Consider the following 27,705-nt stretch of genomic DNA (forward strand, 5'->3'; position numbering starts at 1 on the left):
AAAAAAAAAAAAAAAAAAAAAAAACTAGCTCGGCGAGGTGGCGGGCGCCTGTAGTCCCAGCTACTCGGGAGGCTGAGGCAGGAGAATGGCGTGAACCTGGGAGGCGGGGCTTGCAGTGAACTGAGATCCGCGACTGCACTCCAGCCCGGGCAACGGAGCGAGACTCAGTCTCAAAAATAATAATAATAATAATAATAATAATAATAAGTAATGATTGTTAGTTCAATTTCCTGTCACTTTATGAATGACTTGTGGCTTGTCTATTGACAGGGAGTTCAGTTTGTATTGAATTTAACTGCATATTATAGTTTAAATTATAGCACTATATATACTTACCCAAAATCCATCTTTTCTCTACCCACCCCCATCTACCTCTAACATCACTTACTGTACTTTTCATTTTACTGTGTTATCGTTTATCCGATAGCATAAGCAACACCAAAGGATACCGAGAACATGGAAAGTGATAAAAATTTGGAATGTAGTATTGGCACCTGTATCTGATAAATCTATCTAACAGTACTAATACAGCTATCCTTCCACCCACGACAACCCAACAAGTTTCCTTTGGAAACCCTGGTGTGAGAGAAACCAGGGCAACTAATTAAAATAAGAATTAGAAATCTAAATTAAACCAGTAATTTAAAGCAAATAAAACTCCTTAACTTTGTGCAAAGATAATTGACCCTTTAGAAAAATATCAGTACATTATGATTTGAAAAACTATTTTCTAGTTGCCATTTTATATCTTCAGAAATTTATTTAAAATTATGAAGTAATTACTGTTTTTCTCCTCATGTTTTATATGAAGTTGCATTTCCCAATATAGTTAAACAGAGGATTAATGTGAAGAACAAATCATTTTTTTTCCTAAATTGAGTGCTTTATATATTGACGCAGGCCTTTTAACCAACCAAATTATCCCCAGGTTACCTAAAATTATCTACAGTAATTCTCACTGACCAAGAACATGTCTAGTTATGAGAAATTTTAATACCTAATTGCACATAATCAAAGATACATTAAATCGCATTGTTGGCACAATAAATATGCTAAGAGAATAATTTCTATCTATCCAGTTCCTCCCTGCCCCTACACTTCGGAGTTGCCTAGGCTGGAGTGCAGTGGCATGATCTCGCCTCACTGCAAGCTCTGCCTCCTGGGTTCACACCATTCTCCTGCCTCAGCCTCCTCAGTAGCTATGACTACAGTGGCCGGCCACCACGCCCGGCTAATTTTTTGTATTTTTAGTAGAGACAGGGTTTCACCATGTTAGCCAGGATGATCTCAATCTCCTGGCCTTGTGATCTGCCCGCCTCAGCCTCTCAAAGTGCTGGGATTACAGGCGTGAGCCACCGCGCCTGGCCCGCACCCCCACACTTTTAATCTCAATCTCTTAACATGTATTCAAGTGGAAATAATAACAAGTTTAGAAACAGTGCAGAAAATCACTGAAGTCAAAAGAAGGCAGTTATTACCATTCTTCTCAAAGACTATTTGTAGTGTGATCACCATCTTTTAAGAAAAGATGTTCTCATGTAATAATGGGGAAAAAAATGGAAAGATGTAAAATAAATTCTGAAATTTTTATTAGGGTTACTGAATTTACCGTATGAGGAAAGCATTATAATAAATGTTACAGAAGAAAACTATGGCCAAAATATAATCTGTGATAATATTCCAACTTAGTTATTAAGGCTGGATATTAAATAGGACAAGTGGTCATGTAGTAAGAAAAAAAGGAAAAAATATGAAAACAAACCACCACCACCAACAACAAAAACCTTGAGAGGGTTTGAAATGGATAAAAATAAAGTGTTAAGCCTGATACTACCAAGAATAAGGTTGACTTTGGTGAGGTCAGTATTTGACTCTTAGCAATGCTGGAAGAGGAGTCTGATGTCACCTCTGATTTTGCCAGTGCTCCACCTGCAGGAAACGGAGAGCCAAAGAATGCCTCACAGGTTCCCATTGTTTAAAGTATTATGCTTTTGATTTCATCTGTGCTTCACCAAAGGCAGGTACATTTAACCACAAGAGTATGCTCTGTGTAAGTGCTCTTTGAAATTATAAGATCAACTTGTGACATATTTCAGTATTATCTATTTAACTAGGCTGAAACTGATGGACCATAGCGTTTTTATATTGACACAATCTATAGAACAGAATGCAAACTTTGTATGACTTTTAAAATAAAACATAATAGTTCTAAGAAACTTTTCCTTTTCAGTAATCCAACTGAAACTACTGTCTCAGAGTGTTAGCAGGGAAGAGTTTATTTTTCTTTATTCTAGGATTTTGCAATGGAAGATATGGGGACTCCTATCTTGACATTTAACTGAACTCGAACTTATTCTAAAGCATACTAGCCAGACTTATGCCATGTGATAAACTATGTTGGTCACTTCCTGTATATTTAAGTGCTCTGCACTCTTTCATATTCTCATATTTAGTTAAAAAAAAAATCATGGTTTTATATGTTTTGATATGTAGTGCACATTCTAGTTCACTATGAAGAATATTTAAGACAAGTTATTTCAGAAATCCTAATGCATAGGTATTTTTAAAAGAAATTTCCTGATTCATTTCTTCTTCACTAGTATAAAAATAAACTGCTTTTTTGTCTTTATTATTTCTGAATCAGCACCAGATATCATTAATTACGAGCCATAGACGAAAGACAGTATATTGGCATGTGTGCAATAACTTGATCAGTATCGGGGGAACCCCATCCCCGATATTTAACATGGGTTCTTTTCTATTTCCCTAAGCATTGGCTGGTCTGAGAAATAAAAGGAAAGAGTACAAAAGAAAGAAATTTTAAAGCTGGGCGTCCGGGGGAGTCATCACATGTCCGCAGGTTCCGTGATGCTCCCTGAGTCATAAAACCAGCAAGTTTTTATTAGTGATTTTCAAAAGGGGAGGAAGTGTATGAATAGGGTGTGGGTCACAAAGATCACATGCTTCACAAGGTAATAAAGTGTCACAAAGCAAATGGAGGCAGGGCAAGATCAAAGGACCACAGGACAGGGTGAAATTAAAATTGTTAATGAAGTTTCAGGCATGCATTGTCATTGATAACATCTTATCAGGAGACAGGGTTTGAGAGCAAACAACCTGTCTGACCAAAATTTATTAGGCAGAAATTTCCTTGTCCTAATAAGCCTGGGAGCACTACAGGAGACCAGGGCTTATTTCTTCCCTTCGCTTCGACCGTAAAAGACGGCTGACCCCATGGGAGCCGTTCATAGACCTACCCTCAGAGGCGCATTCTCTTTCTCAGGGATGTTCCTTGCTGAGAAAAAGAATTCAGTGATATTTCTGCTATTTGCTTTTGAAAGAAGAGAAATATGGCTCCATTCCACCCGGCTCACTGGCAGTCAGGGTCCAAGGCCATCTCCCTTGTTCCCTGAACATTGCTATTATCCTGTTCCTTTTTTCAAGGTGCCAGATTTCATATTGTTCAAGCACACATGCTCTACAAACAATGTTGCAGTTAATGCAATCATCACAAGGTCCTGAGGCAACATACATCCTCCTCAATTTAGGAAGATGATGAGATTAAGAGATTAAAATAAAGACAGGCATAGGAAATCGCAAGGGTATTGATTGTGGAAGTAATAAGCATCCATGAAATCTTCACAATTTATGTTCAGAGATTGCAGTAAAGAGAGGTGTAAGAAATCACAAAAGTATTAATTTGGGGAACTAATACGTGTCCATGAAATCTTCACAATTTATGTTCTTCTGCCGTGGCTTCAGCCAGTCCCTCCATTTGGGGTCCCTGACTTCCCGCAACAGATCAGTCTTACTTTTATCCAAAAAATAAATTTCAAGCTTTTCACTTTTGTTTTTAATTTTTTAATATTTCTTCCAAATACTCTTAACATCTCTCTATCTTACAAATTGTTTCAGCTTCTTACACTATCTATGCTTTGGTATGTAAAATTTTTTAGTCTTTTTTTATATACTCCTAGCCCTACACTTTTGGTTGATTTTTTATTTTTATTTTTGTTTTTTTTTTTGAGACAGAGTTTCACTCTTGTTGCCCAGGCTGGAATGTCATGGCACAATCTCAGCTCACTGCAACCTCTGCCTCTGGGGTTCAAGCAATTCTCCTGCCTCAGCCGCTCAAGTAGCTGGGATTACAGGCATGCACCACCACGCCTGGCTAATTTTGTATTTTTAGTAGAGACAGGGTTTCTCCATGTTGGTCAGGCTGGTCTCAAACTCCCAACCTCAATCTGCCTGGCTTGGCATCCCACAGTGCTGGGGTTCTAGGCATGAGCCACTGTGCCTGACCCTGGTTGATTTTTATACATATTTTTTAGCACATACTTGATGTATTTTTAATATTCACTCCCTTCCTCTGTTAGTGCCAAGTCATGTCTGTATCCATAGTGCCTGTGATCAGCCTGAATCTCTCTTTAGAACATCTTATCTTTATATTTTATTTAATACAATGTTGATAAGAATTTTACAATGAGCACTTCTGTATGACAAATGTCCAGTCAATGGAGATCTCGGTGGCCTGGTTTTATTTTGCCACACTTTAAGCTTTTCTCCACTTGTATATTGATTTTGCCGTGTCTTTGTATGTAGTCGTCTACCTGAGATGTCACGTATATGCTTTGCATGCTATGGAGCACCTTATTTAACTTATAGTTCAGGATGGGAGACATAAGCCATCTATTTGAAATATACATATAATACAGGGAAATAGAAAACTATGTAAGAATGGCCTATATAGAAAAGAAACTCTAATAAATTTGTGCATGAATATGTTGTTGCTAAGATAAAATTGGAGAATTTTAAGCAAGTGTTTTCCCTGGATATGGAAAATTCATCAAAAGTTATCACAAATACCCTATAAGCATGATATAATTAATGTAATTAATGTGGGTAAGAAAAATTCATATCTATGAAAAAAGCAATAATTGACATAAAGAGATAGAAGAACCATTCTAATAGGAGAGTTGAAGTAGGCTTCACAGCAATTTTGGGTAAATGCATCTTTGATATGAGTTTCATTTTTCTTTTGGCTGTTATAAAAGTTTATGTGTTTATATAGCTAAATACTTATGCACATACATGTTACCTGAGATAGACTTCTAATGTGGCTGAGTAGCTGAGATATTTTAAAATTAATATAGTCTCACTTTGTATTGTGACTTTTTATCTTTTTTTATATCACTAATATTGCCCAGGTAGAAACAGTTTTAACTTCATGACTTTGACAACAAATGGAGTATGAAGTATCACAGAGTGTTCTCTTAACACTCAATTCTCCACTGATTGTCGAAGCCATGAAGCTAAAACTATTTCTGTCTAAGAGAATCTTTACAACCTCTTGGATTATATGATTATTTTCAGTAGGGCTGCAGTTATACCAGACTAATGTAGCCCTGTTTCCTGTAGTTTCAGAACCATTTGAGTGATGGCCCTAGAAATGATTTGCTATGAAAACATTCTCTTTATTATTGTTGAAATTCTATTGGTGAGCATGGTTTAGATGCAGGCCAAGTATTATACTCAATAGTGAAGTCCAGAATGAGGCACATTCAGTCTTCAAGTCACAGACATTGCTGGATAACACACGCGAAATTGTCACACTTAAGTCATGGATGGCAGAATAAGATGACTGATCTTTGCAGGCAAGCAGGTTCCAAAGCAGAAAAAAATGAAGACGGAGCTGGCCAACTGCAGTAACCTTTGTAACCCAAACCCACAAATCTCTTTCTCCTGGAAAGAAACTCTGAAAAGGTGGAGAAAGGCCAGGTGTGTTTGTCTAAGGACTGTCCTGCCACATGGGAACATCTGTAGAGAAAAGGAGTCTTCTCCTGTGATAAATAGTATACACTTACCCCGTACTTACATGAAGTACTTACAAAGTAAGCACTATAGGCTATTTCTCAACATATACAGAATTTTGAGCAAACTCTTGATTTTTCAGTGCCTTATATTCTAAATACTCCTGCCTTCCATGAAGTATATTGAATAATGATTCTAATATATTGACTTGCATGACTTGCATTGTGATGCTGAACAAGTCAAATGGCAATTTTTTTTTTCTTTTTTTTTTTTGAGACAGAGTCTTGCTCTGTTGGCCAGGCTGGAGTGCAGTGGCCAGATCTCAGCTCACTGCAAGCTCCGCCCCCCGGGTTTATGCCATTCTCCTGCCTCAGCCTCCCAAGTAGCTGGGACTACAGGCGCCTGCCACCTCGCCCGGCTACAAATGGCAATTTTGAATGTTCATGTGCTCGTTTCCATAAGCAGGGATGCAAGTTTCTTCAGGTTCACCATGTACTAAGATTATTAAAATTGGGACAAGGTTTACCAAATCAGCGATAGCATGATCTATTCAGTTGTTTCTTTGTCTTCTGATAATGATCTTCTGATTCCCTTTTTTATTTTCCAGTCATATCATGGAGATGTAAAATATAAGGAGACCTAGTGTATTCTAATTTCAAAATTTAAATTGTAAATACATAGATTTTATGAACCAATTCTGAGTTTATTAGGAAGAATAAATATGTATTCAAATTCTTTCAAATAAGATTTAGTAAATATACTATGAAGTTTTTATTTTATATTTATGCATAATAGAAAATGTAATCCATTTCGACTCTTGTCTTTGTAATTCTAGAACTTATTGGCAAACATATTTGAGTTTAACCATCCAAAATATGCAAGAATAATTTTTTATATTTCTCAATTTCAAAAGCCACATAAAAGTGTATAGCACTGGTTGATTGCCTTTTCCATTTTATTATGATATCCTTGTGAACTTGATTAAGTACCTTCATTCAACAAGTTTACAAGTGAATTCAGAAGCAAAATAAGATAAAATGACTGTTCATGCACTCTAATTAGGTGTGAATGTTGCCACAGAGATAGAGATGGGAAATGTATCCTTTAAATCAAACTCTATTCCAGCCTAGGGTACATCTAAATATTACTTAAAAAATAAAACAATTAAATGATAAGCAGCAGATTGAAAGAAGGAATGGCTAGAATCAGGTGGAAGCCATCTTTCAAAACTGTTATTTAAGTGAGGACCCTTCAATATTTTTTGAAAACCAATTGCATGCACAGTAATACAGACATTAGTACATAAGTTCTAAGAGTCATTACAGAAAGCCATAATTAAATAACAACAACAAAAATTTAGATATACCTCTCATTCTTGACTAAAGCCTGAAAGAGACAAAAGATGTTTACCACTGTAACTAAGAGGTGTGTCCCTAGTGAAACAAAAATCTTCCTTGAGAGATTACAGTTTAAGACTTGTCAGACATTAAGCTTTTTGGAGTGACTGACAGACCATGAGGCTGGATCTTTGAAAGGCTGAATGAGGCCGGGCGCCATGGCTCATGCCTATAATCCCAGCACTTTGGGAGGCTGAGGGGGGTGGATCACGAGGTCAGGGATTCGAGACCAGCCTGGCCAACATGGTGAAACCCCATCTCTACTAAAAATAGAAAAAAATAGCTGGGTGTGGTGGTGGGCGCCTGTAATTCCAGCTATTCTGGAGGCTGAGGCAGGAGAATCACTTGAACCCAGGAGGCGGAGGTTGCTGTGAGCCAAGATCGCACCATTGCACTCTGGCCTGGGCAACAAGAGTGAAACTCCATTCCCCCCAAAACAACAACAACAACAACAACAACAACAACAACAACAACAAAAGAAAGACTGAATGAGGACAAGGATAAGGGAACTGCAGTCTAAAAGGATAACAATGGGAAAATAGTGCACATGCAAAAAAAAAAAAATCTGAAAATAAACTATAGCTGCTTCAAAATCATGTGTGTTGAATATCAAAGAATATCCTTTGTAATCTTATAAGTATCAAATAAAACTAAAAGTGTAGGTTTGAGAAATAGATTCATAATTTTAACTCTTTAAAGAAAAAAATCTGAAAATTTGATGTAATCATATACGTTGCTCTGTAAGGTTTATCTAGCAACTGTATTTCTAAATTTTACTCTTCCTCTTTTTACTCCTACCCACAGAAGTTTACTGAAATGAGAGACAGTGATTTAAGATTCTAGGTTATATATAATAAAGAATGAGTCTGTAAGAAAATTCTGCTGTTTTAAAGAGAATGCTGGAGCTTCCTTTCCAAATCAGCAAGCCATGTAATCTTAAACTATTGTCAAAGTAATCACTAGCGCTTAGATTGTGATGCCAAACAATGACATTAATAAATGTGATTTCGGCAAAAGGATAATCTGTAAATCTAATGCTCATTCAAATTAAAAAACTAAAGTAGACATATCACGTGTTCTCTTGAACTTAATCATTAAACAGAATTGGTTGAACCATCAGTGTGCATGTTACCATAGTACAGAGGAAATCATTTAAATTTTTAATAAATTTATATCATTTATAAAGATTCTTGATTTGAATATTTTAAAAGTGCACTTAAAAACTATTAATTTCATTCTCAAATATTCACAGATAATTGTACTTGATTTTACAAAAGAAAACTTATCTATAAATTTTATCTTAAATCGTTGTCTTAAAACATACTTTATCAAGTTTAGAAATCCTGATAAGTATTTTTCAATAACAAATGTGCTCTTACCCAAAGAACATTTTTAGTTATCTGACAATTATTTATTAAGCATATGAGTGACAGGCACTTAGATGAGTTTATAAATAAGTCATCCAAAGGTTGACTCTGGCATGTCAGCATAAGGTACTCCCCTGACTTGCTCCCTGATGAAGCTGGTGAAAATTATTTCTTTAAAAATATGTAAGTCTCTTGAAATGGTCCTAAAGGCAAATAGAAAGGGAATAAACATCTATTCAAGACAATTTATGAAAATTTGGTAAGAAAGTAATTTGTGGTATCTGAAAGAGGACCACTCTATCCTTCTCTCCTAACTCAGCAAGTCAGAGACACTCCTTCAGACAGATGCAACCAAGAACACAGGGCTTTCTATTGGCCTCACTCTGAATCCAAGAGCTATTTACCTAGGAGGAGCAGGACTTCAGTATCTCTCATCCTGCTCCTTGTTTCCTGTTACTAAGAGAAAGCCTTGGGTAATCATAGTACAGAGGTGGGCATCTCTTCTTCCTCTTAGCCAACACACATGAAACAGAGGCTCTACGTCCGGTATAGCATGCTGACAATACTTCAGGCCCTTACTATATTTTGCCCAGTTTGTGATGTGGTGGTTTCACGTGAGTGATGCAAGCAGAGACGTTCTCAGGCTACTAGTCCCCTCTCTCTGAGTGCTCACTTTCTAGAGCAGGTTGTCTTTCCAGGCATCTTGGCCTTGTCCCCACCCTTATCTCCAGAGCTTTGCTTCAGAGATTTTGCCTAAGAGAGAAGCAAGGCACAAAACATATAGCACCAAATATCTTCCCAAAGAAACTGACTTCTTTGCAACATTGCATAGAGAAGTTCAAACCTAAGGTCACTCTGAAAAACAGCAGAGACTGTGATGAAAAGTAATTGGACAGTGGTGGTTTGTATATTTATGAAGACACAGCCTAGACTGTAGGCCAGCCATTCTGCAATGGAGAAATAAAGAATGAGAAACTTGGGAGGATGCCTTCTGGTGTCAGAACAAATATCACAGAGAAACTTCAAAAACTAATCCTTCAAATGAGCCACAAATTGAATAGATTAGTGTGTGGAACAATTTATATCCTAGGGGATTGTTAAAAACAAGAAAGCAATCAACCAGCAATTAGTGGTATTTAACAGCGGGATGGGGTCAGGAAAGAGAGAAAGAAACCCCTGCGAATACCACTGTCATCTTAGGCTGAATGTGGGCGTTCCCAAAGCCACAGCTCCCCGAGGAGCCACGCAGGAGACTTAACCATGTGATGAAAAGAAACAGACTTCACCAAAATACAGTGGTTTTCTTTTATCTGTGATTTCACTTTTTGAGGCTTTATTTACCTGTGGTCAATCATAGTCAAAAAATAAATGAGTACAGTACAATAAAGTATTTGGAGAGAAAGTGAGACCATATTAACATAATTTTTATTACAGTATATTGTTATAATTGTTTGATTTTATTATTATTGTTGTTAATCCCTTCCTCTGCCAAATTTATAAATTAAATTTTATCATAGGTGTGTCTGTACTGGAAAATAATAATAAATATAGAGTTAGGTACTATCTGCAGTTTTAGGCTTCTACTAAGGGTTGTAGAACATATCCCCCATGGATGTAGGGGTTGGGTGGTGGGGGCTACTGTAGTCAGGCCAGTTACTAAAAAAAAAAACAAGCAAATAACAATAACAAGTCCAAGTGGGAGGTAGAATAATCAGTACCTAGAGTTGCTAAAATATATCATCTGAAATATCCTGTTACCAACAAAAACGTATAAGCCATGCAAAGCAACAGTAAAGTGTGACCCCCCAAAATAATAAAAAGGCAGGTAATACAAACTCTCTGTGAGAGAAATCAGATTAAATATAGCAGAAAAAGACTCCAAACTAGCCATCATCAATACCTCCACTGAACTAAAGGAAACGTAATAAAAGAAACAAAGAAAAGTATTATGATAATGTTTCATTAAATAGACAACATAAATAAAGAGCGAAATTAGAAAACAACAAAAAAGCCCAAACAAAACTTCTAGAGTTGAAGTCTGCAATAGCTAAAATAAAAAGTTATTTTGAGTGGCTTAAGAGAAGAGTGCAACTGATAGAAGGAAGAAATATCAGTGTTACAGTAGGTAGTCAGGCAGACATGAGCAGGGCAGGAGAGGATCCCCCACAACCAGAAATGTCAGGCAACCATCAGGTGATGGTCAGGCAGTTATTAAACTGTCTTTCTAAGATAATAATTGGTCATAGCTGGCACCACGGAAAGGCAGTCTTCTAATAGAGAGAACCATCTGAAACTGGTGATCAGCAACTTCCTGATAAGATCTCAGGAGCTGGGCAAGTGAACTCAAGCCATGCACCCAAAGAGGCAAAATGGTGGAGTTTAACTGGTATATGACCCTCTAGGAACATTCAGATTGGTAAGAGAAGAACGCCTCAAGTGAGCATTCGTACAACTCCAGTAAACACACTGCATGCGGACTGCCCACCCAAGGGAAGAATCAGGGGAGAAGTATTGCAAGACCCTAGAAACATGCCAACATATGAAACCCCAAGTCAAAAGGTCAAACCATGTACTTGATCACTCAAGTCATGCACTTGGCCCTCTTCCATGTGTCGGTGACTTCTATTCATGCCTGCTCTAAAGCTTTTTAATGAACTTCCGCTCCTGCTCTAAAACTTGCCCTGGTCTTTCACTCTATCTTACACCCCCTCGGTCGAATTCTTTCTTCTGAGGAGGTAAGAATTAAGGTTGCCACAGACCCATACAGATTCACCACCTATAACACCAACCTTGAAGACAAATAGAGATTGTGGAATATGAATGTATGAATTCCTTCTCACATTACTATGAGGAACTACCTGAGACTGGCTAATTTATAAGGAAAAAAGTTTAAATTAACTCATGGTTCTGCAGGCTGTACAGGAAGCATGGCTGGAGAAGCCTCAGGAAACTCACAATCACGGCGGAAGGGGAAGTAGGCGCTTTCTTCACGTGGTAGATCAGGAGAGAGAGTGTGAAGGTAGAGGGGCTACACACATTTAAACAACCAGATCTCGTGAGAATTCTATGAGATAGCACTAGAGGGATGGTGCAAAACCGTTAAAAACCACCCCCATAATCCAGTCACCTCCCACCAGCCCCCACCTTCAACATTGGAAATTATAATTCTACATGAGATTTGGGTGGTGACATAGTGCCAAACCATATCAATGGAGAATAAGAAGAAAAAAGAATGGAGAAAAGTAAACACAGATAAATGCAGGACAACATCAAGCAAACCAACATGTATACAAGGGGCATTTCTGAAGGACGGAAGATGAGTTAATAGTAGAAAAAATATTCTGAAAAATAATGGCAGAAATCTTTTCAAATTTATTTAAAAAGCAACAGCCTACATACCCACTATATTTCTGCAATGCTTCATGAATACGTGGCTGCAGGAACACAACAAATTATTTCATCCTTCAGTAAAGACATAAAATATCATAATACGGACGGGCGCGGTGGCTCAAGCCTGTAATCCCAGCACTTTGGGAGGCCGAGGCGGGCGGATCACGAGGTCAGGAGATCGAGACCATCCTGGCTAACACGGTGAAACCCCGTCTCTACTAAAAATACAAAAAACTAGACGGGCGCCGTGGTGGGCACCTGTAGTCCCAGCTACTCGGAGGCTGAGGCGGGAGAATGGCGTAAACCCGGGAGGCGGAGCTTGCAGTGAGCTGAGATCGCGCCACTGCACTCCAGCCTGGGAGACAGAGCGAGACTCCGTCTCAAAAAAAAAAAAAAAAGAAAAGAAAAAAAAATCATAATACATAACATTTAAATTAGATTACTAAATAAAATGTCAATTTACAAAATAGGTTTCTATAGAATAAGTGAGCAAACAAAGGGATAACTGCATGGATAAATAAATAGTAATGACCCCCTCATTCAAACATGCTCACATATACTTGGTAGTCCAGACTAATTTTTCAGACCTGTCAAAAGCAAAAAAAATTACTAGATATCACTGCCTTATCAAAGGTAACTGACATGGGCAAGATTAGAATAGAAAAACAGTGTGACTAAAACCAGCCATTGAAAATTGAATACGCTGACATGAACACAATTACTATGTAAATTGGTGCTTGGAAATGATTTATACGGATATGCTTTATAGCATATTTGTCACTACCCAGGTGCCAAGTTGACATTTTATTCTTCTATTGAGAATGGAAAGAGACAACCTTAACTGAACCAAAATAGTTTTGCAAGAAATCATGCAATGACAAAAGATTGAAAGAAAATAAAGAAATTTCCTATCTTTCTGAACATGTCAGACCCTTTGTATAGATTTTTAAATAATTGGTTTGCTAAATATAGTATTATTAGCTATTCTGATAATTTTGCTTAGGAAATCTGTATTTCACAGAACTGAACTACCTGAACTGTCATCTATCATTAAAGCCACGTTACAATGCTTGTAGTAGACTAGTAGGCAATAAATTAACCAATTAATAAACTAGTATGGAGTCTAAGTTGCTGGCACTGTTATTTATAAAGGTGTCTAAAACATCATTTTTGCTCTAGCCATGAGGTCAAACAAATTGTAGTATTTTGAATTGGTTTCCCTTCCACACAGACCCTAATAAAACTGACTGGAAATGAGTTGACACTCCATCAATATTTCAGGGAATTCCTTTGATTATTCCAAAATGGCACAAAATCATAACCATTTAGACTATGAGCCCTAAAGACATCTCAGAATATAACTTTCTGCCTGTTTATTATGATTGTTTCTATGCAATAATATGTTAACTCATTTACCATTATATGAGAAATGTTCCAAATGTCATATTTTACATGATATGTGTATATATATTCATTTTAATCTGAAATATGTTAATATAATTAAGAGATCCTTAAAAATATATTATCATTTCGTTCTTCAGATTATATTATCAGTAAAATATGTTGAATAATATGATAGAGTCAGGATGCCAATGTTACTTGAACCAAATTTATAATGAATATTAAGAATATATTTGAAACAATCATGTAAATGGAAAAGTATTTTATTTTCTGATATTACTTTAAAGGAAAAAAAGAAATAAATTTCACCTTAAGTTTGAGTGGCTCTAATGAGTGATTGACTTTAAATACTAAAGTTAAATTTTCCTTTTGAAAGGGCAGTTTTCTTTAAACACATATTTGGGAAAACTTAATAATTCTCTCAGTTAAATTGACTAATCAAGATACAAAAAAATTAAGTTGGAATTATAGGAGATTTAAACCAAAATCACCAAAAAAAGGCTTAATTATTTACATTAATTAACCACTATATTTAATAATTGCATAATAAACATTTTTTAATGTACGTGGAATATTTACCAAAATAGAACATACACTAGTACATAAACGTCTCAATAAATTTCAGTGGATTGAAGTAACAGAGTATTTTCTTTGATCAAACTTCTATTAAATTATTAATAAAAATAATATATTTATAAATATGCAAATATTTAGAAATTAATAGCATTTATGAAGGACTCATGAATCAAATATAAAACTATATAACTTAGAAAATATTTCAAATCAAATGATAGTGAACAACATACATCCCAAAGTTTGTTTTAATGTGCTTTACATATAAAGTGCTCCTTATTGGTAAATGTGTAGATTTAAATGTTTAAATTTGTAAAGAAAATTTCATTTAGTTAAAGTAAGTATAAAGAAGGAAATAAATCAATGACTTGGTCAAAAAGAATAAAAAATAATCATTCAACATGTAATGCTTTGAACAGATTAAATTTCTAAATCTCAAGAAGTATTTCCAAGAAAAAAAAGAGAACAATACTTACTATTATCAATTATGAAATAACAGACACCATTAAACTTTCAACAAGCATTTAACTTACAATGAAGGAATATTATAACCATCATGCTAATACATTTGACACTTAGATAAAATATAAAATTTTATTTAAATACCAACTGATGCTATCACAAAATGAAGCAGAAAACTCAAATACTTGTAGAACTATAAAACGTTAAATTTGTAGTTAAAAGACTACCAGTCAGGTTCTGATTTCTGGGTAAGGTGGAAGAAACCCATGCCTCTCTCACTCTCTTTGAACTCAAATGTAAAATCTAGGCAGAGGTGTGGCCTAGCTGATTGAAAATACTGGAAAAAATAAATAACAACAGGTGGAGAAGGAAAAGACATGAGAATTCAAAGTAGCAGTGAAATGATGCTGTGAGCCTGAGTTCCTTAAAATAATGTTTGGCAGTTAAAACAAAACAACATTTCCTGTAATTTTCAATGTACAGAAATATATGAGACAACTATCACTTAGGAGAGTATAAAGGAATCTATATGGTAATATAATTTCAATGATCAAAGTGAAATGGTAAAATATTCATTTTAAATACACTGGAAAAATGAAGTATATATTCTTTATTTCCTAGAACAATCACTAAAATATTATTCAAAGATATAATTAAAATCACATTGGATTCATATAAATGGAATACTAAAAAATTTGTAAATACCTAAAGATAGCAGAAAAGGGGAACCATTTGGGGGAATAAATAAACAGAGTGTAGGGTTCTAACTTCTACATGCTCTTGCTGATACCTCTCTTTTGTGTTTTTGATCACAATCTTTCTGACAGATATTAGGTGAAATCTCAGTGTGGTTTTCATTTGGATTATACTAATTAGAGATGTTGAGCATTTATTAATATGCCAGCTGGCCACTTGTGTGTCTTCCTTCAAGAAATGTTTAAGTAATTATCTCATATTTTAAAATCAGTGTATTTTATTTTTTTAATATTTACTATTTTTTAATTTGTAAAAATTTATAGGATATATGAGAAATCTTGCTACATATATATATATAAGACATAATTATCTAGTCAGAGTGTCTACAGTATCCGTCACTTGAGTGCAATACATTTTTAAGTATAGGCACCCTACTCTGCTATCAAGCATTGAATTTATTTCTTCTATCTTACTTTATGTTTTTATCTTTTAACCCAGTTCTTTTCATCATCCCTCCTACCTCGGCCCCCAACTGACCCTTCCTAGTCTTTGTTATCTACTTTACACTCTCTGTTTCCATTTAATCAAGTTTTTTTTGTTTGCTTGTTTGTTTTTTTGCCTCCCACATATAAGCTGGAACATGTGACATTTGTCTTTTGTATCTACCTTACTTTAATTAAGATAATGACCTTCGGTTTTATCTGTGTTTGTGCAAATGACATGATTCTATTTTTTTCTGGCTGAAAAATATTTCACTGTGTGTATATACTATATTTTCTTTATCCAGTCATCTGTTCATGAACACTTTGCTTGATTCAATATCTTTGCTATTGTAAATAGTGCTACAATAAACATGTGAGTCCAAGTATCTTTTTCGTATGTTTTCTTTTCCATTGGGAAGATACCCAGCCGTTGTATTAGATCAAATGGTAATTCTGTTTTTAATTTTTTGAGAAATCTTCATACTGTTTTCCATGCTGACTATACTAGTTTACACTCCCACCAATAGTGTACAAAAGTTGCCTTTTCTCTGCATGCTTGCCAACATGTGTTATTTATTGTCTTTTTAATAATCACCATTCTAACTGGGATAAGTTGTTATCTCATTGTGGTTTTGAATTGTATTTCTCTGAAAATTAATGATTGAGCCTCTTTTTATATACCACTTGGTCATTTGTACGTCTTCATCTTATAAATGTACATTGATGGCCAGGCGCAGTGGCTCACGCCTATAATCCCAGCACTTTGGGAAGCCAAGACGGGCGGATCACCTGAGGTCGGGAGTTCTAGACCAGCCTGACCCACATGGAGAAACCTTGTCTCTACTAAAAATACAAAATTAGCCGGGCATGGTGTTGCATGCCTGTAATCCCAGCTACGTGGGAGGCTGAGGCAGGGGAATCGCTTGAACATGGGAGATGGAGGTTGCAGTGAGCCGAGATCGTGCAATTGCACTCCAGCCTGAGTGACAAGAGTGAAACTCTGTCTCAAAAATAAATAAATAAAATTAAAAACAAATTTAAAAAAACCCCAAAATGTGCATCGATGTCCTTTGCCCACATTTTAATATCATTATTTGTTTTTCTTTTTGTTGAGTTCCTTTTATATTCTTGCTATTAGTCTCCTTTTGGATGAATAGTCTGCAAAAAATTTCTCCCATTAAGCAGCTTATCTCTTTTTCTGTTAATTGTGTTCATTTTCATTGCTGCGTGGAAATTTCGTGATTTAATATAGTCCCTCTTGTCTATTCTTGGTTTTGTTGTCTATGCTTTTGAGGTCTTAGTCATAAGTTGTTTGCCTAGACCAACATCCAGGGGAGTTTTCTCAATGTCTTCTTCTAATATGTTTCCTTTTCCCAATGTAAGTTCTTGTCAACTACACATTGGTTACTGCACTTTACTATACTATACTGTGCTATGCTATCCTATCCTATCCTATCCTATCCTATGCTATACTATACTACTACACTATACTATACTATACTATACTATACTATACTATACTATACTATACTATACTATACTATACTATCAATACTATACTATACTTTGGTAGTATACTACAATACGATACCAAAACTATAGTTTTGTAATGTATTTTGAAGTCAGGTGATGTGATGGCTTCAGCTTTGTTCTTTTTGCTTAGGACTGCTTTGGCTATTTGGACTCTCTTTTGGTTCTATGTTAATTTTAGGATGGCTTTTTCTAATTCTGTGAAAAAATGGTGTTGGCATTTTGATAATGATTGTGTTGAACTTGTAAATTTCTTTGAACAATATGGTCATTTTACTGACATCAGTTCTTCAGCTCCATGAGTATAGTATATTTTTCCATTTGTTTTACCTTCAGTTTATTTCATCAGTGTTTTGTAATTTTGCTTGTAGAGATTTTTCACATCTTTAGTAAAATTTATTCTTAGCATCTTTTTTATATTTATTGTAAACAGCATCGCCTTCTTGATTTCTTCTTTGGTGTACAGAAATGCTACTGATTTTTTTACATTAATTTTTTGTTCTGAAACTTTACTGAAGTTGTTTATTAGTTTTAGGAGCTGTTTGACAAAGTCTATAGGGTTTTCTAGACGTGTAATCCTGTCACCAGAGAAAAAGAAACATTTGATTTTATCTTTTTGTATTTGGTTGCATTTATTTCCTTCTCTTGCCTGATTGCTCAGGCTAGGACTTCCAGTACATGTTGAATAGGAATGGTGAGAATGCCATCCTTGTCTTTTTCCTGTTCTTAAGGGGAATGCTAGTTTTTGCCCATTCAGGAGAATGTTTGACTGAGGTTTTGTGGCTCTTATTATTTTGAGGTAAATTTTTTCAATGCCTAGTTTGTTGAACGTTTTATAGTGAAGAGATGTTGAATTTTATCAAAATCTTTTCTGTGTCTACTGAGATAATCATATGACTTTTTTTTTTTTTTTTTTTTTTTTTGAGATGGAATCTCACTCTGGCCCCCAGGCTGGAGTGCAGTGGCGCGATCTAGGCTTACTGCAAGCTCCGCCTCCCGAGTTCACGCCATACAGGTGCCCGGCAGGTAATTTTTTGTATGTTTAGTAGAGACAGGGTTTCATGTGTTAGCCAGAATGGTCTCTATCTCCTGACCTCGTGATCCGCCCGCCAATCATATGACTTTTGCGTGTAATTCTGTTTACGTTCTGAATCAAGTTGATTGATTTGCATATGTTGTACCCACGTTGCATCCCAGGAATAAAGCCTACTTATCATGGTGAATTAACTTTTTGATGTGCTGCTGAATTCAGTTCGCTAGTATTTTGAGAATCTTTGCATCTATGTTCATCAGGAATATTAGCCTGTAGTTGTCTTTATTCGTTGTGTCTCTGCCAGATTTAGGTATCAGGGTGATGCTAGCTTTGTAGGATGAGTTAGGGAGGGGTAACTCCTCAATTTTTTGGAATAGTTTTAGTACAATTGGTACCAGCTCTTCTTTGCATATCTGGTAGAATTTGGCTGTGAATCCTTCTGGTCCAGGGCTGTTTTGGTTGGCAGATTTTTTATTACTGTATTCAATTTTGGAACTTGATATTGGTCCTTTCAGGATTTCAATTTCTTCCTGATTCAAGCTTGGGCGCTTTATGTTTCCATGGATTTATCCATTTCCTCTAGATTTTCCAGTTTGTGTGTATAGATGTGGTCATATTAGTCTCTGAAGATCTTTTGTATTTCTGTTAGATTAGTTGTAGGGTCATCTTTGTTGTTTTTAATTGTGCTTTTGGAACCTCTCTTTTTGCTTTGTGAATATAACTAATGGTCTACTGATCTTGTTTATCCTTTCAAGTAATCAACTTTTGGTTTTGCGATCCTTTGTATCAATTTCTGAGTCTCAATTTTATTCAGTTCCACTATAATTTTAGTTATTTATTTTCTTCTACTTGCTTTGGGGTTATTTTGTTTTTGTTTTGTTTTCTAGTTCTTCTATGTGTGATGTTAGATTGTTAATTTGAGACCATTCTAACTTCTTGACATAAGACTTTAGTGCTATGAACTTTCCTCTTAACACTGCTTTTGCTGTATTTCAGGATATTGGTATGTGTGTCTCTCTTTTTTATTTCAAATAATTTTTTATTTATATCTTAATTAATTTGTTTACCCAAAAGAAGCAAGTTGTTTAATTTTTATGTAGTTAGGTGTTTTGAGAGCTCCTCTTGGTATAGATTTCTTTCTTTTTTTTTTTTTTTAGACAGAGTCTCACTCTGTTGCCCAGGCTGGGGTGCAGTAGCTCAATCTGGGCTCACCACAAACTCCGCCTCCCAGGTTCAAGGCGATTCTCCTGTCTCAGCCTCCTGAGGAGCTCGGATTACAGGCACACACCACCAGGCCCAGCTAATTTTTTTTGGATTTTTAGTAGAGACGGGGTTTCACCATGTTGGTCAGGCTGGTGTCAAACTCCTGACCTCATGATCCACCCACCTCAGCCTCCCAAAGTGCTGGGATTATAGACAAGAGCCACCATGCCGGCCTAGATTTCTATTTTTATTCCTGTGGTCCAAAGGTATAGTGGGTATGACTTTGATTTTTTTGAATTTACTGAGAATTGCTTCATGGCAATGCATGTGGCCAGTCTTGGAATATATTCTGCATGCAGATGAGAAAAATGTGTATTCTGTGGTTGATTGGTGGGGTACTCTGGAGATGTCTATCAGTTACAGTTGATCAAGTGTTAATTTAAGTTCAGAATTTCTTTGTTAGATTTCTGCCTTATAGAGGTCTTTAATGCTGTCAGTGAGATGTTGCAGCATCCCCCCACCGCCACCCGTTATTGTGTGGCTGTGTCTTTTTACAAAAAAAAAAAAAAAAAAAATGTGTTTTATAAATTTTTATGCTCCAACATTAGTATGCATATATTTAGAATAGTTAAGTATTCTTGTTGAATTGAACTCTTTATCATTATGCAATGCCCTATCATCATTATATAATGTCCTTCTTTTTCCCTTTTTTGCTGTCATTGATTTAAAGTCTGTTTTATCTGATATAGGAATAGTGACCCCTGCTCTTTTTTGTTTTCTGTTTGTATAATAGATCTTTCTCCAACCTTTCACTTTAAGCCTATGGGTATCCTTACATTTAAAATGGTTCTCTTGAAGACAGCAGATGGATTGGTCTTTTATTATTATTATTATTTTTTAATCCAACTTGGCACCCTGTACCTTTTAAGTAGGACCATGTATCTTCAAGGTTAGACCATGTACATTCAAAGTTAATAATGATATGTGAGGTTTTAATTCTATTGTGAAGTTAACTGGTTGCTTTGTAGTTTCTACTGTGTAGTTGCTTCATAGATTCTATGGGCTATGTACTTAAGTGTGTGTTTGTGGTAGCAGGTATAATTATTTTGTTTCTGTGTTAAGAACTCCTATATGGATCTTTTATACAGTTGGTCTATTGGCAATAAGTTCCCTTTGTGATTATATGTCTGGAAAATATTTCTCTTTTGCTTAGAAAGCTTAGTTTAGCAGTACATCACCTTTCTTTCTTTCTTTCTTTCTTTCTTTCTTTCTTTCTTTCCTTCTTTCCTTCTTTCCTTCTTTCCTTCTTTCCTTCTTTCCTTCTTTCCTTCTTTCCTTCTTTCCTTCTTTCCTTCTTTCCTTCTTTCCTTTTTTCCTTCTTTCCTTCTTTCCTTCTTTCCTTCTTTCCTTCTTTCCTTCTTTCCTTCTTTCCTTCTTTCCTTCTTTCCTTCTTTCCTTCTTTCCTTCTTTCCTTCTTTCCTTCTTTCCTTCTTTCCTTCTTTCCTTCTTTCCTTCTTTCCTTCTTTCCTTCTTTCCTTCTTTCCTTCTTTCCTTCTTTCCTTCTTTCCTTCTTTCCTTCTTTCCTTCTTTCCTTCTTTCCTTCTTTCCTTCTTTCCTTCTTTCCTTCTTTCCTTCTTTCCTTCTTTCCTTCTTTCCTTCTTTCCTTCTTTCCTTCTTTCCTTCTTTCCTTCTTTCCTTCTTTCCTTCTTTCCTTCTTTCCTTCTTTCCTTCTTTCCTTCTTTCCTTCTTTCCTTCTTTCCTTCTTTCCTTCTTTCCTTCTTTCCTTCTTTCCTTCTTTCCTTCTTTCCTTCTTTCCTTCTTTCCTTCTTTCCTTCTTTCCTTCTTTCCTTCTTTCCTTCTTTCCTTCTTTCCTTCTTTCCTTCTTTCCTTCTTTCCTTCTTTCCTTCTTTCCTTCTTTCCTTCTTTCCTTCTTTCCTTCTTTCCTTCTTTCCTTCTTTCCTTCTTTCCTTCTTTCCTTCTTTCCTTCTTTCCTTCTTTCCTTCTTTCCTTCTTTCCTTCTTTCCTTCTTTCCTTCTTTCCTTCTTTCCTTCTTTCCTTCTTTCCTTCTTTCCTTCTTTCCTTCTTTCCTTCTTTCCTTCTTTCCTTCTTTCCTTCTTTCCTTCTTTCCTTCTTTCCTTCTTTCCTTCTTTCCTTCTTTCCTTCTTTCCTTCTTTCCTTCTTTCCTTCTTTCCTTCTTTCCTTCTTTCCTTCTTTCCTTCTTTCCTTCTTTCCTTCTTTCCTTCTTTCCTTCTTTCCTTCTTTCCTTCTTTCCTTCTTTCCTTCTTTCCTTCTTTCCTTCTTTCCTTCTTTCCTTCTTTCCTTCTTTCCTTCTTTCCTTCTTTCCTTCTTTCCTTCTTTCCTTCTTTCCTTCTTTCCTTCTTTCCTTCTTTCCTTCTTTCCTTCTTTCCTTCTTTCCTTCTTTCCTTCTTTCCTTCTTTCCTTCTTTCCTTCTTTCCTTCTTTCCTTCTTTCCTTCTTTCCTTCTTTCCTTCTTTCCTTCTTTCCTTCTTTCCTTCTTTCCTTCTTTCCTTCTTTCCTTCTTTCCTTCTTTCCTTCTTTCCTTCTTTCCTTCTTTCCTTCTTTCCTTCTTTCCTTCTTTCCTTCTTTCCTTCTTTCCTTCTTTCCTTCTTTCCTTCTTTCCTTCTTTCCTTCTTTCCTTCTTTCCTTCTTTCCTTCTTTCCTTCTTTCCTTCTTTCCTTCTTTCCTTCTTTCCTTCTTTCCTTCTTTCCTTCTTTCCTTCTTTCCTTCTTTCCTTCTTTCCTTCTTTCCTTCTTTCCTTCTTTCCTTCTTTCCTTCTTTCCTTCTTTCCTTCTTTCCTTCTTTCCTTCTTTCCTTCTTTCCTTCTTTCCTTCTTTCCTTCTTTCCTTCTTTCCTTCTTTCCTTCTTTCCTTCTTTCCTTCTTTCCTTCTTTCCTTCTTTCCTTCTTTCCTTCTTTCCTTCTTTCCTTCTTTCCTTCTTTCCTTCTTTCCTTCTTTCCTTCTTTCCTTCTTTCCTTCTTTCCTTCTTTCCTTCTTTCCTTCTTTCCTTCTTTCCTTCTTTCCTTCTTTCCTTCTTTCCTTCTTTCCTTCTTTCCTTCTTTCCTTCTTTCCTTCTTTCCTTCTTTCCTTCTTTCCTTCTTTCCTTCTTTCCTTCTTTCCTTCTTTCCTTCTTTCCTTCTTTCCTTCTTTCCTTCTTTCCTTCTTTCCTTCTTTCCTTCTTTCCTTCTTTCCTTCTTTCCTTCTTTCCTTCTTTCCTTCTTTCCTTCTTTCCTTCTTTCCTTCTTTCCTTCTTTCCTTCTTTCCTTCTTTCCTTCTTTCCTTCTTTCCTTCTTTCCTTCTTTCCTTCTTTCCTTTCTTTCCTTCTTTCCTTCTTTCCTTCTTTCCTTCTTTCCTTCTTTCTTTCTTTCTTTCTTTCTTTCTTTCTTTCTTTCTTTCTTTCTTTCTTTCTTTCTTTCTTTCTTTCTTTTTCTTTCTTTTCTTTCTTTCTTTCTTTTTCCCCAAGAATGCTGACAATAGACCTCAATCTCTTCTGACTTACAAGGTTTCTACTGGGAAACTGCTGTTAACCTGACTTTTGTTGTTGCTGTTGAGAATCTGACCTTTTACTCTCCCTGTCTTTAAGATTTGTTGTTGTTGTTGTTGTTGTCCTTGGACAGTCTGGTGATTATATGCCTTGGTGATGTTTGTTTTGTATAGCATCATATAGGTGATCTCTGGATTCTTGCCTCTGGACACCTATTTCTCTAGCAAAATTAGAGAATTATTTTTGCATTATTATCTCAAATATACTTGCCGAGTTGTTTACTTTTTCTTCTTCTCTCTCAGGAATGCTAGGGATTCATAGGTTTGATTGCTTTCCATAATCCCATGTTTCTCAAAGACTTAATTCATTTTCTAATTAAAAAAAAAATATTGCTTGACTAGGTTAGCTTGAAAACCTGATCTTTCAGTTCTAAAATTATTTTTCTGTTTGATTTAGGCTGCTGATGAAAGTCTTCAATTGTATTTTGAAATACATTAAGTGAATTTTTTAATTCTAGAAGCTCTGGTTATTTTTTTAAGATGTTAATCTCTTCCTTCATTTATTGGCTTTCTTTAGAAGTTTATTTGTGTTGATTTTCAACCTCGTCTTGCATATCATTCATCTTCCTTGCTATCCAATTCTTTACCTGCCACATTGGGGTTTCTATTTTGGATAGGGATTATTGCTGGAGAGCGAGCGTGATCCTTCCGTGCTGTCACAATGTTCAATTTTGTTTGTTTTTTTTCTGGTACCAAAACTCCTCATGCTGGGTCCTTTTCATCTGGAGATCCTGGCACTTCTAACTTTTGTAATTATTTTTGTGTGAATAGGATTTTTTTTTCTCTCTTTCCCTATAGTATTGTTTTATGTTCTTTCCCTCTACCCCGTTCCTAGGGGGTGTGACTGTAGAGAATGTTGGATAGGGTCTTTTGGCTTTGTTTCTTCACCCAACTTCTGTTGGGTGGTTTTATATTGGGCTGTGCAGTTCAAGCTACAGGCCAGTAGATATCACTTCTGGGTAAAAGCCAGCTGTGGCCAATGTGGCTGGGTATATATATTTGATCCTTGTTTACTGCGAGATATTGCCTGAGGCAACGGACTGATTCCTGGAATACACAGTGGCCTGACCTCCCTGCTCAGCTATAGCGGGTGAGCCAAGATGGACAGAATCAGGCCAGGCAGGTCTGCCTAAAGGTTCCCTGAAGGGAGAATCCAGGGGGCAGCCACCAAGCACCAAGAAATGTGCGTAGGCCTGGAGCTGGGAAACCTCTTGAGCGGTAACTTCTCTGCACAGGGAGGGAGGGCAGCCTAAACTCTTAATCCAGGAGGGTGGATGTTCTATAAGCTTGGAGATCTGTCCAGTCATGGAGGGGAGAGGGCCTCATTTCACATGGTCTCTCCACAGAAATGGTTGACACTCAGGCTGTTGATATGGGTGAGTGAGCGCTCTAAATGCCTGGAGATCTGCCTCAGCATAAAACAGAGAGTGCTTTGCTGCACTGTGGTCTCTGCATAAGAAGGGTGGGACAGCTCAGGCTGTTAATCCAGGTGAGCATATGCTCTGAATGTCTGAAGATATTTCTGAGCATGGAGTGGAGAAGACCTCTCTGTATCTTGATCTCAGGGGAGCAGGCTGGGGCACCCAGCAATCACACACACACACACACACACACACACACACGCATAGGCAGAGTTGCCAGGTCACCAAGTGGGCCCTGGCTGCAAGTCTCCTCACCCAGGAGAAATCATGGTTGCAGTAGTTCTTCTCTTGCCCTAGACCTGTGGCAAGGGGAGGGCACAATTCCAGTGCCTACTCCTGGGGCATTTTCCACATTTGCTGCTCAATTCTGTCTCTGGAGGCTCCTACCAAACTCTAGAGCAAGCACTTCAATCCCTGGCCTGAGACTAAAATACCTGTGTGGTCACACTTGGGTTGCCAAAGAGTGACTGACTCTGTATGCTCCTGGATTAAAAACGGTATCCTGCTCTCAACCCCAGGTCAGGAAAAACGCTGCCACTTTTCCCAATGTCGTTCTCTCTCAGCTTCTCCAAGCCTCTCCCCAAGTTAGCTCCAGAGCTGGGAGAAACAAAGGGGTCTCCCTTGACCTGGACAAATCCCCAGTGGAAAGGTGAGTTGCAAAGGAAAACTCTCTGCCCCTCTCATGTATCGACACTTGACTCACTTTTGACAGTCATTCATTTAATTCATTTTTCTTCTTGAATTAAAGCTCACAGTGTTGATCTTTATGTACTATTTTGCTGTTTTTTCTGTGGCTGAGGCCATCTTGAAACAACAACAACAAAACTTTCTTTTTTATATTGAATTATTCTAGCTAAAATAGATAATTCTGTGTTGAATAGGAGTCTCAAAATTGAGTATCTCTGTCTTGTTGCTTGATATTCAATGCCTTGAAAATAATTGTTTCATATTTAAAAACCTAGTTGTTTAGTTGGTAATATGGTTTGGCTCTGTGTCCCCACCCAAATCTCATCTTGTAGCTCCCATCATTCCCACATGTTGTGGGAGGGACCTGGTGGGAGATGATCGAATCATGGGGGTGAGTCTTTCTTGTGCTGTTCTCGTGATAGTGAATGGGTCTCAGGAGATCTAATGGTTTTAAAAACAGGAGTTTCTCTGCACAAGCTCTCTTTTTGCCTGCTGCCATCCACGTAAGTATATTGACTTGCTCCTCCTTCCCTCCCTCCGTGATTGTGAGGTTTCCCCAGCCATATGGAACTGTAAGTCCAATTAAAACTCTTTCTTTTGTAAATTGCCTAGTCTTGGGTATGTCTTTATCAGCAGCATGAAAACAGACTAATACCATTGAATCAAGTAGAAAGGTAAATATGGTCCTTGTTAGTACATTTGACTAAAAGAGGAAATCTCAAACATAATTTTACCTGGAAATAATATTAGACAGAAATAGCAAAAATTTGTATTATTATTTAAATACACAAAACCAGTATAGGAATATTGTGCATAGTGGGCACTATTTCTACTTATTTTAGCCACCTGATAATATAATCTTAGTGACTGTTAGAGCCTTTATTCAAATGACAGTTCATCATAAATTTTTTGTGATGGGTATTTTGTCATACATTTTATTGAATGGTTTATCTACAGAAATATTTATGGAGGATACAGCATATATCTCACAAAAACATTTGAGCTAATCAAGTAATTTCTTACCCCTCCTTAAAATATTATAATATTTATATAATTTAATTAACTCAATTAGTATAAAGATGCCTTAAAGGGCCAATGATAGAATGACATTTCCAAAAGATTATGTAATCAAAAGTGAAGAATGCTGGATTCTTATTCATTGCTTGTGTTACCTCCTGTGTAGGCGATAATTACTGAATTTTCAGAAAAACTGTAAACTTCTTAGTTCAGGAACAGTGCCTCGTCGTTGTATCACTTTTTCACCCAGTACAATGCCTTTCCAATTAGACTGTAAAATAATTATGTTTAACTCTCTAAAGCTCTGTCTCAATTCTCAATTAAATGGGGGGCTTAACTGAATGATTTCTTAAATGTGGTTGCAGCTCTGATATCCTCTTGTCATGCTTCTATAGATGTGAGGCTGTAAATACTCTGTTTTTCATCTGTGAAGAAATTCAGTCTCTTTCATTTTTCCATTAAATTTTGTCCAAGAAGTAAAATGTTCTTGTTTTGTTCTAAAGAAGGCAGAAGACTGAAATGGTTGATTTCACTAGTGTCATTTGCCAAATACTTGTGACTATATTCCTTCTGTACAATACGAGACTGCACATTCTGGGCCCCTGGACTGCGTGACTAGTTCTGACCAATGAGCTGTAAGCAGATAACAATATGCCATTTTAGGGATATATCATCTAATTACTAGCTTAATACCCATCAGTATTCTCATTTATATCTACCACAATTATTGGCAGTGGTCAAGATGTTGGCTATTTCTGCTAACCGCAGTGAGCAGAGACCCTCCTTCCAACTAGTGTTGAACAGATAAAGGGAGCAAGGGAGCAAGAAAGAGAATAGTTATTATTTTAAGCCATTGAAATTTGGGGGTGGTTATTACCACCACATAACCTCCTGACTATTGTTATTATATAGGTAAATAAAAAACAAAACAAAACAAAAAATAAAGCCATACTTTGAATAAGCTAACAGAATGATCTAAAGTTTGAAATATTTAAACATTCAAACATTTTATCCAAAAGCTGCAATCCCAGAGCTAGAATTTTGTAAATGTGAGTTTTAACACTCTTTCCAAAACAAAACACACAACAGTAGGCAGTGAGAAGTAATGTTTAAATGATGGTGAAGAATATATGACGATTTTAAGATCTCCAAATGAAAGTTCACCTAAATGTCCATAATATAAACATTGACATTGTTGCATACATACTAAAGTATCTCTTTTACACAAAAGTAAGTCATTGATAAGTCTGGTATTTATTCCAAGTATTTGTAATTAAAATTTATTTTTTGGCCTTTTTTATTGTTGAAAAAACACTTATTTTAATAAAATCAATGAAATAATAAAGATAAATTAATGTAACCATGAAAGGAATAAGTGTTAAGTATGCATTAAACAATACTATTGAACCATATTTTTAAAATCTTTCAGTTTAGCAAATGCCAATATAAAAAATCAGAAAATATTTATTCTGTTTTGGAAAAACAGAAGAATATGAGAAAATTTGCCACGGAGGTTTCATTACTGCTAGAAAGATCTAGCGGAGTGTTTACAAAATAATTTAGGTTTTTTTTTCAGATTTTTAAATGCCTTCACAACTTGTCATTTCTCTCAAGTAAATTTTTAAATAACTCAAACTATATCTTTTTTTTTTTTTTTTTTTTTTTTTTTTTTTTTT

The 27,705-nt window shown here is 36.1% G+C and overlaps 1 protein-coding gene across 1 annotated transcript in view; it reads left to right on the forward strand.

Moving 5' to 3' along the window:
- LOC108526186 (polypeptide N-acetylgalactosaminyltransferase-like 6) overlaps nt 1–27,705 on the forward strand; it is a 555,870-nt gene that overhangs the window by 522,037 nt on the left and 6,128 nt on the right. The gene's annotated exons all lie outside the window — the stretch shown is intronic.

The sequence above is a fragment of the Rhinopithecus bieti genome, unplaced genomic scaffold (assembly GCF_001698545.2).
Source record: "Rhinopithecus bieti isolate Rb0 unplaced genomic scaffold, ASM169854v2 scaffold_2917, whole genome shotgun sequence".
NCBI classification, from domain to species: domain Eukaryota; kingdom Metazoa; phylum Chordata; class Mammalia; order Primates; family Cercopithecidae; genus Rhinopithecus; species Rhinopithecus bieti.